Source organism: Monodon monoceros, unplaced genomic scaffold, assembly GCF_005190385.1.
Source record: "Monodon monoceros isolate NGI ecotype Baffin Bay Population unplaced genomic scaffold, NGI_Narwhal_1 Super_Scaffold_1, whole genome shotgun sequence".
Classification (NCBI taxonomy): domain Eukaryota; kingdom Metazoa; phylum Chordata; class Mammalia; order Artiodactyla; family Monodontidae; genus Monodon; species Monodon monoceros.
Window position 1 is genome coordinate 11,207,547 of NW_021703765.1, and position 12,156 is coordinate 11,219,702.

Here is a 12,156-nt window from a genome sequence, read left to right on the forward strand (position 1 = left end):
TGCCTTATAGAGTAGCCAAGCAGGGACCAAGGGCTCATAAATTCCTACAGCTTAAGGTCACAAAATGCTGTGAGAGCCTTCCATAAAGACCAGCCCCAGGGCCAGGTCACTTTTTTTGATATATTGCCATTTACTCCCCTTGCCCCAATGAATTTACATTTTTTTTAAAAAAAGTCATTTAACATAAATTTCTACCCACTATCAAGGGAAGACCAAATAAAATATTTGGAGAATCAGACCTTTAGAAAAGGGAGCTTAGAACTGATATATGTAATAGTGTACCATGCAATCCAGAGTTAAGTCAGATATATTCACATAAGGAAAGTTATGCAAAATGATTATTGTTACTAAAATAATCTTCAAATATGTCTTGTACTTTTACTACCACTTCCTTTTCATTCTTAGGTTTTCAACAAAGAGTAAATGTTCTATGTATCCATCTATCTACCTATCTATGCTTAAATTGGTGAACCTGAAATTCTGTATGTCTTCATCTATGTCTGGCTTGATTAATTTTTTATAATTTTTTCAGTGAATAAATATACTGGTTCAATTAAAAAAACTGTATTGCACTGAGCAATATCTGAAAAGGATCCTGAGTGTTTACTGTGGAATGACTAAACAACCAGCTTTTTGGATCCAAGTATACATATTTATCTAGATGTTGGAGCAGCACCCAAGCTCTGCCCTCTACGTGGATGGGGGTGGCGATATTCTACAGTTGCCAAGGTCTCCCAGATAATTCCTGTAAACGTCTGGCACCCCAGTCGTGCCTTTTCTAGTGACTGGATGTCAGCAGTTCCAGTAAGGGTATGGCATCAGGTGAGGGGGTTCTCTACAATTTATGCAATCCCCAATCCCCACAGCTGCTGAGAGCTGAAAGTTGATACCACTCCCCGCACTGGGGGAAGGAGTCCTCCCCTGAAAGCAGGTATCATTGGGGCCTCATGCTGACGTCACAGCAGAACCAAAGCTTCTCATCTCTTCTTGCTGACCCCAGTCTTGTAAGATTCCCTTTACCACAGCAGAGAGTATTCTTTCATACATTTTATGTGATATTGTGGAATTTTCCAGGATCGTGGCGTTGTGATCAGGATCCAACATCAAGGATCCTACCTGACTTGACATCTTGATTGGGTAGTTTTTCTAAATTGGCTAGTCTATTTTTCAAAATGGTTAAGTTAGATATGTTATGATACAAAATCTGGTTGAGTTCATAAGGAACCATAGGAACCTATGATAATTGCCTTAATGTTGACATGAAAAGATTTTAAAAGAACATCCTTTGTAACATGAAAATTAGTGCTTGTAAGCACTGATAGCTTTTCCTTGATTATAAAACCTGCAACTAATGTACTAAAAATAGCTAAATTATGCTATGCTAGGTATGTAGCAATTATCGTGAAAGCACTTGATTATATTCATTCATATTAATGGTGCAGTCTTCATTTATAGGTTTATAAACATTTCAGATGCTATTACCTAGTAGCATTATTTCACTCTGTTGACAGAATAAACTATCTTTTGTTTTATGGCTGAAATAGAGTACAGCAGGTAAAGAACCAATAAAATGTACATAGTCAAAATACTTGGAATACTGACTGTAAAATTATACTAAACACTGGCTGCATGATAACAGGGTTTGCTCGCCTCTTTGTGCGTTATTAGTATTATTTTGTAAAGATAGGGTCAATGTGAGAGTGTCTAAATAAACTAATCATCCCTTTTATCAGCTAATATTCAGGATAATGAAATGAAAGGGACTGTCAATGCAGCTAAAGTTAACTTTCTATTTAGCTAATAGAGGTATCAATGATAGTTTGAAGATGTTTTTAATATTTATTAACATAAAAAGTAGTTACACTGTGAGTTACTTTTATAACGGTCTTGCTGGTTTGAGTAAATCAATTTTCATTTTTCTAACTTAAAATATTAAAAAAACATTTTAAAGCTTTCTCCATCAATAAATCTCAGTGCCTTGCTGAAAAAGGGAAAAATATTAACAAAGTAAAAACTGCTAAAAATTTGAATGATTACAAAATTTTAAAGCACATTTCTGTAATTATTTAGTTTGCCAAAACAATGTTAAACTGTGGATCCGTTTCTTGAAACATGGGTGATTGCAATTTAGGATATTACCATTAAATTGAAAATCTCTAAATTCTTTTTTATTTTGTTTTTTTAATTTAATTTAATTTGTTTTATACAGCAGGTCCTTATTAGTCATCAATTTTATCCACGTCAGATACATGTCAATCCCAATCTCCCAATTCATACCACCCCCACCCCCACCCCCCAGCCGCTTTCCCCGCTTGGTGTCCATACGTTTGTTCTCTACATCTGTGTCTCTATTTCTGCCCTGCAAACCAGTTCATCTGTACCATTTTTCTAGGTTCCACATACATGCATTAATATACGATATATGTTTTTCTCTTTCTGACTTACTTCACTGTGTATGACAGTCTCTAGATCCATCCACGGCTCAACAAATGACCCAATTTTGTTCCTTTTTATGGCTGAGTAATATTCCATTGTACATATGTACCACATCCTCTTTATCCGTTCATCTGTTGATAGGAATTTAGGTTGCTTCCATTACCTGGCTATTGTAAATAGTGCTGCAATGAACATTGGGGTGCATGTGTCTTTTTGAATTATGGTTTTCTCTGGGTATGTGCCCAGTAGTGGGATTGCTGATCATATGGTAATTCTATTTTTAGTTTTTTAAGGAACCTCCATACTGATCTCCATAGTGGCTGTATCAATTTACATTCCCACCAACAGTGCAAGAGGGTTCCCTTTTCTCCACACCCTCTCCAGCATGTGTTGTTTGTAGATTTTCTGATGATGCCCATTCTAACTGGTGTGAGGTGATACCTCATTGTAGTTTTGATTTACATTTCTCTAATAATTAGTGATGTTGAGCAGCTTTTCATGTGCTTCTTGGCCATCTGTATGTCTTCTTTGGAGAAATGTCTATTTAGGTCTTCTGCCCATTTTTGGATTGGGTTGTTTGTTTTTTTTAATATTGAGCTGCATGAGCTGTTTATATATTTTGGAGAATAATCCTTTGTCCGTTGATTCCTTTGCAAATATTTTTTCCCATTCTGAGGGTTGTCTTTTCGTCTTGTTTATGGTTTCGTTTGTTGTACAAAAGCTTTGAAGTTTCATTAGGTCCCATTTGTTTATTTTTGTTTTTATTTCCATTACTCTAGGTGGTGGATCAAAAAAGATCTTGCTGTGATTTATGTCAAAGAGTGTTCTTCCTATGTTTTCCTCTAAGAGTTTTATCGTCCCCGGTCTTACATTTAGGTCTCGAATCCATTTTGAGTTTATTTTTGTGTATGGTGTTAGGGAGTGTTCTAATTTCATTCTTTTACATGTAGATGTCCAGTTTTCTCAGCACCCCTTATTGAAGAGAATGTCTTTTCTCCACTGTATATCCTTGTCTCCTTTGTCATAGATTAGTTGACCATAGGTGTGTGGGTTTATCTCTGGGCTTTCTATCTTGTTCCATTGATCTATGTTTAAGTTTTTGTGCCAGTACCATATTGTCTTGATTACTGTAGCTTTGTAGTATAGTCTAAAGTCAGGGAGTCTGATTCCTCCAGCTCCATTTTTTTCCCTTAAGACTGCTTTGGCTATTCGGGGTCTTTTGTGTCTCCAGACAAATTTTAAGATTTTTTTGTTCTAGTTCTGAAAAAAATGCCATTGGTAATTTGATAGGGATTGCACTGAATCTGTAGATTGCTTTGGGTAGTAGAGTCATTTTCACAAAATTGATTCTTCCAATCCAAGAACATGGTATATCTCTCCATCTGTTGGTATCATCTTTAATTTCTTTCAACAGTGTCTTATAGTTTTCTGCATAAAGGTCTTTTGTACTCCTAGGTATGTTTATTCCTAGATATTTTATTCTTTTTGTTGCAGTGGTAAATGGGAGTGTTTCCTTAATTTCTTTCAGACTTTTCATCATTAGTGTATAGGAATGCAAGAGATTTCTGTGCATTCGTTTTGAATCCTGAAACTTTACCAAATTCATTGATTAGCTCTAGTAGCTTTCTGGTGGCATCTTTAGGATTCTCTATGTATAGTATCATGTCATCTGCAAACAGTGACAGTTTTACTTCTTCCTTTACAATTTGTTTTCCTTTTATTTCTTTTTCTTCTGTGATTGCCGTGGCTAGGACTTCCAAAACTATGTTAAATAAAAGTGGTGAGAGTGGACATCCTTGTCTTCTTCCTGATCTTAGAAGAAATGCTTTCAGTTTTTCACCATTGAGAATGATGTTTGCTGTGGGTTTGTCGTATATGGCCTTTATTATGTTGAGGTAGGTTCCTTCTATGCCCACTTCCTAGAGAGCTTTTATCATAAATGGGTGTTGAATTTTGTCAAAAGCTTTTTCTGCATCTATTGAGATGATCATATGGTTTTTCTTCTTCAATTTGTTAATATGGTGTATCACATTGATTGATTTGCATATACTGAAGAATCCTTGCATCCCTGAGATAAATCCCACTTGATCATGGTGTATGATCCTTTTGATGTGTTGTTGGATTCTGTTTGCTAGTATTTTGTCGAGGATTTTTGCATCTATATTCATCAGTGATATTGGTCTGTAATTTTCTTTTTTTGTAGTATCTTTGTCTGGTTTTGGTATCCGGGTGATGGTGGCCTCAGAATGAGTTTGGAAGTGTTCCTTTCTCTGCAATTTTTTGGAAGAGTTTGAGAAGGATGGGTGTTAGCTCTTCTCTAAATGTTTGATAGAATTCACCTGTGAAGCCATCTGGTCCTGAACTTTTTTTTGTTGGAAGATTTTTAATCACAGTTTCAATTTTATTGCTTGTGATTGGTCTGTTCATATTTTCTATTTCTTCCTGGTTCAGTCTTGGAAGGTTATACCTTTATAAGAATTTGTCCATTTCTTCCAGGTTGTCCATTTTATTGGCATAGAGTTGCTTGTAGTAGTCTCTTAGGATGCTTTGTTTTTCTGAAGTGTCTGGTGTAACTTCTCCTTTTTCATTCCTGATTTTATTGAGTCCTCTTCCTCTTTTTCTTGATGAGTCTGGCTAATGGTTTGTCAATTTTGTTTATCTTCTCAAAGAACCAGCTTTTAGTTTTATTGATCTTTGCTATTGTTTTCTTTGTTTCTATTGCATTTATTTCTGCTCTGATTTTTTGCGTTCTTTCCTTCTGCTATCTTTGGGTTTTGTTTCTTCTTTCTCTAGTTCCTTTAGGTGTAAGGTTAGAGTGTTTTTTTGAGATTTTTCTTGTTTCTTGAGGTAGGCTTATATAGCTATAAACTTCCCTCTCAGAAGTGCTTTTGCTGCATCCCATAGGTTTTGGATCATCGTGTTTTCATTGTCATTTGTCTCTAGGTATTTTTTGATTTCCTCTTTGATTTCTTCAGTGATCTCTTGGTTATTTAGTAACGTATTGTTTAGCCTCCATGTGTTTGTGTTTTTTACATTTTTTTCCCTGTAATTCATTTCTAATCTCATAGCGTTGTGGTCAGAAAAGATGCTTGATATGATTTCAATCTTCTTAAATTTACTGAGGCTTGATTTGTGACCCAAGATGTGATCTATCCTGGAGGATGTTCCATGCACACTTGAGAAGAAAGTGTAATCTGCTGTTTTTGGATGGAATGTCCTATAAATATCAATTAAATCTATCTGGTCTCTTGTGTCATTTAAAGCTTCTGTTTCCTTATTTATTTTCATTTTGAATGATCTGTCCATTGGTGTAAGTGAGGTGTTAAAGTCCCCCACTATTATTGTGTTACTGTCGATTTTCTCTTTCATAGCTGTTAGCAATTGCCTTATGTATTGAGGTGCTCCTATGTTGGGGAATATATATTTATAATCGTTATATCTTCTTCATGGATTGATCCCTTGATCATTATGCAGTGTCCTTCCTTGTCTCTTTTAACATTATGTTAAAATCTATTTTATCTGATATGAGTATTGCTACTCCAGCTTTCTTTTGATTTTCATTAGCATGGAATATCTTTTTCCAACCCCTCACTTTCAGTCTGTATGTGGCCCTAGGTCTGAAGTGGGTCTCTTGTAGATAGCATATAGATGGGTCTTGTTTTTGTATCCATTCAGCAAGCCTGTGTCTTTTAGTTGGAGCATTTAATCCTTTCACGTTTAAGGTAATTATCGATATGTATGTTCCTATTCACATTTTCTTAATTGTTTTGGGTTTGTTTTTGTAGGTGCTTTTCTTCTCTTGTGTTTCCCACTTAGAGAAGTTCCTTTAGCATTTGTTGTAAAGCTGGTTTGGTGGTGCTGAATTATCTTAGCTTTTGCTTGTCTGTAAAGCTTTTGATTTCTCCATTGAATCTGAATGAGATCCTTGCTGGGTAGAGTAATCTTGGTTGCAGGTTCTTCCCTTTCATCGTTTTAAGTATATCATGCCACTCCCTTCTGGCTTGTAGAGTTTCTGCTGAGAAATCAACTGTTAGCCTTATGGGAGTTCCCTTGTATGTTATTTGTCATTCTTCCCTTGCTGCTTTCAATAATTTTTATTTGTCTTTAATTTTTGCCAATTTGATTACTATGTGTCTCAGCGTGTTTCTCCTTGGGTTTATCCTATATGGGACTCTCTGTGCTTCCTGGACTTGGGTGGCTATTTCCTTTTCCATGTTAGGGAAGTTTTTGACTATAATCTCTTCAAATATTCTCTCTGGTCCTTTCTCTCTCTCTTCTCCTTCTGGGACCCCTATACTGCGAATGTTGTTACGTTTAATGTCCCAGAGGTCTCTTATGCTGTCTTCATTTCTTTTCGTTCTTTTTTCTTTATTCTGTTCCACAGCAGTGAATTCCACCATTCTGCCTTCCAGGTCACTTATCCATTCTTCTGCCCCAGTTATTCTGCTATCAATTCCTTCTAATGTAGTTTTCTTTTCAGTTACTGTATTGTTCATCTCTGTTTGTTTGTTCTTTAATTCTTCTAGGTGTTTGCTAAACATTTCTTGCCTCTTCTCGATCTTTGCCTCCATTATTTTTCCGAAGTCCTGGATCATCTTCACTATCATTATTCTGAATTCTTTTTCTGGAAGGTTGCCTATCTCAACTTCATTTAGTTGTTCTTCTGGGGTTTTATCTTGTTCCTCCATCTGGTACATAGCCCTCTGCCTTCTCATCTTGTCTATCTTTCTGTGAATGTGGTTTTTGTTCCACAGGCTGCAGGATTGTAGTTCTTCTTGCTTCTGCTGTCTGCTCTCTGGTGGACGAGGCTATCTATGAGGCTTCTTCAAGTTTCCTGATGGGAGGGACTGGTGGCGGGTAGAGCTGACTGTTGCTCTAGTGGGCAGAGCTCAGTAAAACTTTAATCAGCTTGTCTGCTGATGGGTGGGGCTGGGTTCCCTCCTTGTTGGTTGTCTGTTTGGCCTGAGGCAACCCAACACTGGAACCTACCTGGGCTCTTTGGTGGGGCTAATGGTAGACTCTGGGAGAGCTCACGCCAAGGAGTACTTCCCAGAACTTCTGCTGCCAGTGTCCTTGTCCCCACAGTGAGCCACAGCCACCCCCCGCCTCTGCAGGAGACCCTCCAACACTAGCAGGTAGGTCTGGTTCAGTCCCCTGAGGTTACTGCTCCTTCCCTTGGGTCCTGATGCACACACTACTTTGTGTGTGCCCTCCAAGAGTGGAGTTTCTGTTTCCCCCAGTCCTGTCAACATCCTGCAAGCAAATCTCACTAGCCTTCAAAGTGTGATTCTCTAGGAATTCCTCCTCTCTTTGCTGCACCCCCAGGTTGGGAAGTCTGACGTGGGGCTCAGAACCTTCACTCCAGTGGGTGGACTTCTGTGGTATAAGTGTTCTCCAGTCTGTGAGTCACTCAGCCAGCAGTTATGGGATTTGATTTTACTGTGATTGCACCCCTCCTACCATCTCATTGTGGCTTCTCCTTGGTCTTTGGATAAGGGGTATCTTTTTTGGTGAGTTCCAGTGTCTTCCTGTCGATGATTGTCCAGCAGCTAGTTGTGATTCTGGTGTTCTCACTGGAGGGAGTGAGCGCACATCCTTTTACTCCGCCATCTTGGTTCCACCCCTAAAACTCTAAATTCTGCAAGCACATTGTACGTGGTTGCATCTACAGTGTATAGATCTGTGGCCTACCTATATCCATGGCTAAACCTAAATGCAATATTGGAGTTGACCTTTCAGTGTTGAGCTACTTGCCTCCACCCTCAAATATGTGACCGATCAAGTTTTCAAGTTATAACAGTTATATAGTATTACCTGACAGGAAAATATACCGACACCAAAGTTAATAGAGAATCAAAAGTGCATTTGAATTTTTAATCATTGTAGAGGCTTTTAAAGCCAAAGCAGAGAATGCCAAATATCTAGACTGATAGGTCTATCAGAGAGGTTAATCTGCCCCCTTCTACAATTCCCTTTAAAATAATCTGCCTCTGCTCTCAGCCCTGAAGGCCCTTTTACACTATGCGAATCTTACCCTTTTGCACAGGTAACTGAACATATCAAAGACAACTGAACTAAGGTGGATTAATCCACTTCTTAAATCAGCAAATCTAATTTTTTTTTCATTGAAAATCTAAGTAAATAAACAAGTGGAACTTCATTGAACTAAAGAGCTTCTGCACAGCAAAAGAAACAATCAGTACATAGAAAAGGCAACCTACAGAATGGGAGAAAATATCACATCACAAATTGTATGTGATAAGGGGTTAATGTCCAATGTACATAAAGATCTCTCAACTTGATGGCCATGAAACCAAATAACCCAATTAACAATGAGCAAAGGACATGAATAGACATTTTTTCAAGGAAGAAATACAAATGATCAATAGGTTATATGAAACTGTGCTTAACGTAACCAATCATCAGGGAAAAACCACAGTTAGGTATCACCTCACACTTGTTGGGATGGCTATTAAAAAGAAAACCACAAGTGTTGGCAAGGATGTGGTTGGTTGAATCCATGGATGGGGGACCCACAGATACAGATGGCCAACGGTACTATGCCATTTTATATAAGGGACTTGAGCATACGAGGATTTGGGTATCTGTAGAGGGTCCTGGAACCAATACCCCCATGGATGTTGCAGGATGACTGTACTCAGTTTGTTTCCTTCTGTCCCATCCTGCAGCCCTTACACCTTCACAAATGTCTTTCCTACGGTCACTCACCAATAAACTTGCTGCACACAAACCTCAGTCCAGAATCTGCTTCCTGGGAAATACAACTTCCAAAACTATATTAAGATCTATGTTATTTCTTAGTGTTTAAGACCATGGCCTCTTGAATAGGACTTGAATTCTAGTCCTAATACACCACTTTTTAGCTGTGTAACTTTAGAGAAGTATTTCACTTCTTCATGCTCACTTATATAAAAGTAATTATTATAATACCTTACCTGAGGGTTGTTTGTAAAATTAAATTAGTAAATGTGTATAAAGCACTTAGAATTAAGGTGCTTAGATAAAGGAAAAGATAAAGAATAGTTACAATTATTCAATTAATTATATAATCTTAATCATAATAATGCAACTGATAAGATTAAAAGTGTCTCTGCTTATTATCATGTCCAGTGACTAATTTAGGGTATACACACGTGCACATGCATACACACATATTAAATCAAATTTTATCAATAATTCAATCATTTGTCAATCATATCAGTCATTATTACGACACAAAGAGAGCCTGTCTTGTGAATTAGGACTTGTGCAAGTCCCAAGTAGATCCTGATCTTAATCCCATCTTCCTGAAAGCTGCGGTAGAAAACATATAAGAATGGTGTTGGACCTATCTGTGGAACCAATGAATAGCAGTAAATATTTACTATGTGGTTGAGAATAGTAAGTTTGATTTACACTGCAATTGGAGAGTGATAGAAGAATAATCCAGTCAATGTTAGCCTTTGCCATTGTTCAGAACATCTACTTAGTATGATGGTGAGGACACAAGGGCCACATTTCCTCTGATTAAACTAAAACTATCACTGCTAATGATGGGGCCGATAGTGACACAACATTACCCATCTTCTAGGATTGAAAAACAAGTGAGACCCCCCTCTCCCCAGTATAGCTTAGGCAGCCTTATGCAGACTGTCACTTAGACAAAAATTTTACTGTTGAATATACTTTGAGTGATAATTTTTTCTTATTTATTTTTTCTCTGATGTTAATATGCATGTGATTCACCTAAGCATATTTTTAAACTGGGTTCTGGTTGATGAGATTATGCCTTTCCATCAAGCTTCCAGGTGAATGTTAATGTTGCTGCTGACCCACAGGCCATAATTTGAGTAGCAAAGTCTTAAGCAGAATCTTGATTTGTGTTTAGGATCTAGGAAGACTCATGTCTTGTTGGACTTCCTAATGTTATATTTTAAAGTCAAATAACTCTTACTTATATCATCTTCTTCTACACACAAGCACTCCATCCTTAGTTATATTACAGTGCATTTTTAGAGCCCTGAACCTTAACACTGACTTGTCCTAATACCAAATTATAAGATATGATTGCTCTCCAGGCCCTTCTAGCCTTCCTGTATCTTAAGGATTAAAGAAAAAAAAAAGTTATACTAATGAGGAACACATGTGAAGGCCACAGTCCAGGAACAGAGACTCACTGAAAGTCTGATATTTAATCATAAGAATATAGAATAGTTCTCCCCCACATCCTGCCACTACCACAAGTCACTAGTATAACTGCAGTGAGTTGCAGCTAAAAGGTCTTCATGACACAGAATCTGAGGAGTCCTTAGGAAAGCCCAAAGTCAAGAAGGGAGACAAAAAAAGTAGAAGATACTTGAGGAATTTAAAGCCTCTGTTACCTACACTATAGAAAACATAACATAGAGACAACTCCTAACCAGATTAATATAAATTTTCTTATTAAAAGGACATATTTATTTCAGTTTCTGTGATTGAATTCGTCTGGCTGTGAACAAAAAATAAAATGGCATTCCAAAAGTAAAAAAGAAAAGTCTCACAACTCACTCTGAAGAAGTACAATAATAATGAGAAATAGATTCATTCCAGACATAGATGTTAGAATTATCAAGCAGAGAATTTAAAGTAAATAATATTAGTATATTTAATATTAAGGGATGTAATGGAAAAATACATGGCATGCAAAATCAGATCTAAGCAAGGAGACAGAAATTCTTAGAAGGAAGCTAAAAAAAAAGAAAAAGAAAACAGAGCAAAACATCCAAGAACTACGGGGCAATTTCAAAAGATGTAGCATACACATATATACAATGATAAGAATTACAATGGACCTCTTGTCAGAAATCACAAAAGCAACAAGAAGGGAGAGGAGTGAAATATTAAGGAAAAGAAAACCTGCACCAACTTAGAATGCTGAATCTAATAAAATTATACTTCAAAATTTAAGAGAAATAATGAAATTACCTGACAAACAGAAACAAAGGGAATTAATTCATCACTATCAACTTTCCTTGCAAAAAATGTTAAAAGAAGTTCTTCAGGAAGAATAAAAATTATATAAATCAGAAATTCAGATCTATATAAAGAAAGGAAGTGCATAGAACTTTAAGACTTACTATAAAGCTATAATATTTAAAACACTGATACTGGAAAAATAATAGATCAATGGAATAGAATAGAGTTCAGCAATATATATATAAGCAATATATATATATATATATAAGCAATATATATATAATATGATATAAGGTAATTCAACAGATAAAAGATAATCTTTCAACAAATGAAGCTAGATCAATTTGAAGCCCATAGGCAAAACAAAACAAAACAAAATGTGAACTTAGGCATATACCTTATACCTTCCACAAAAATTAACTCAAAGTGGATCATAGGCCTATATGTAAAATACAAACTAACATTTCTAGAAAAGAACATAGGAGAAAATCTAGATAACCTTGGATTTGGTAAGAAAGTTCTTAGAATTAGCACTAAAAGCACAGCCCATGAAAACAAAATTGTAAAGTTTGACATTCTTATTATTTTTTTAACATACTTATTGGAGTATAACTGCTTTACAATATTGTGTTAGATTCTGCTATATAACAAAGTGAATCAGCTATACATATACATACATCCCCATATCTCCTCGCTCTTGCATCTCCCTCCCACCCTCCCCATCCCACCTCTCTAGATGGTCACAAGGCAGCGAGCTGATCTCCG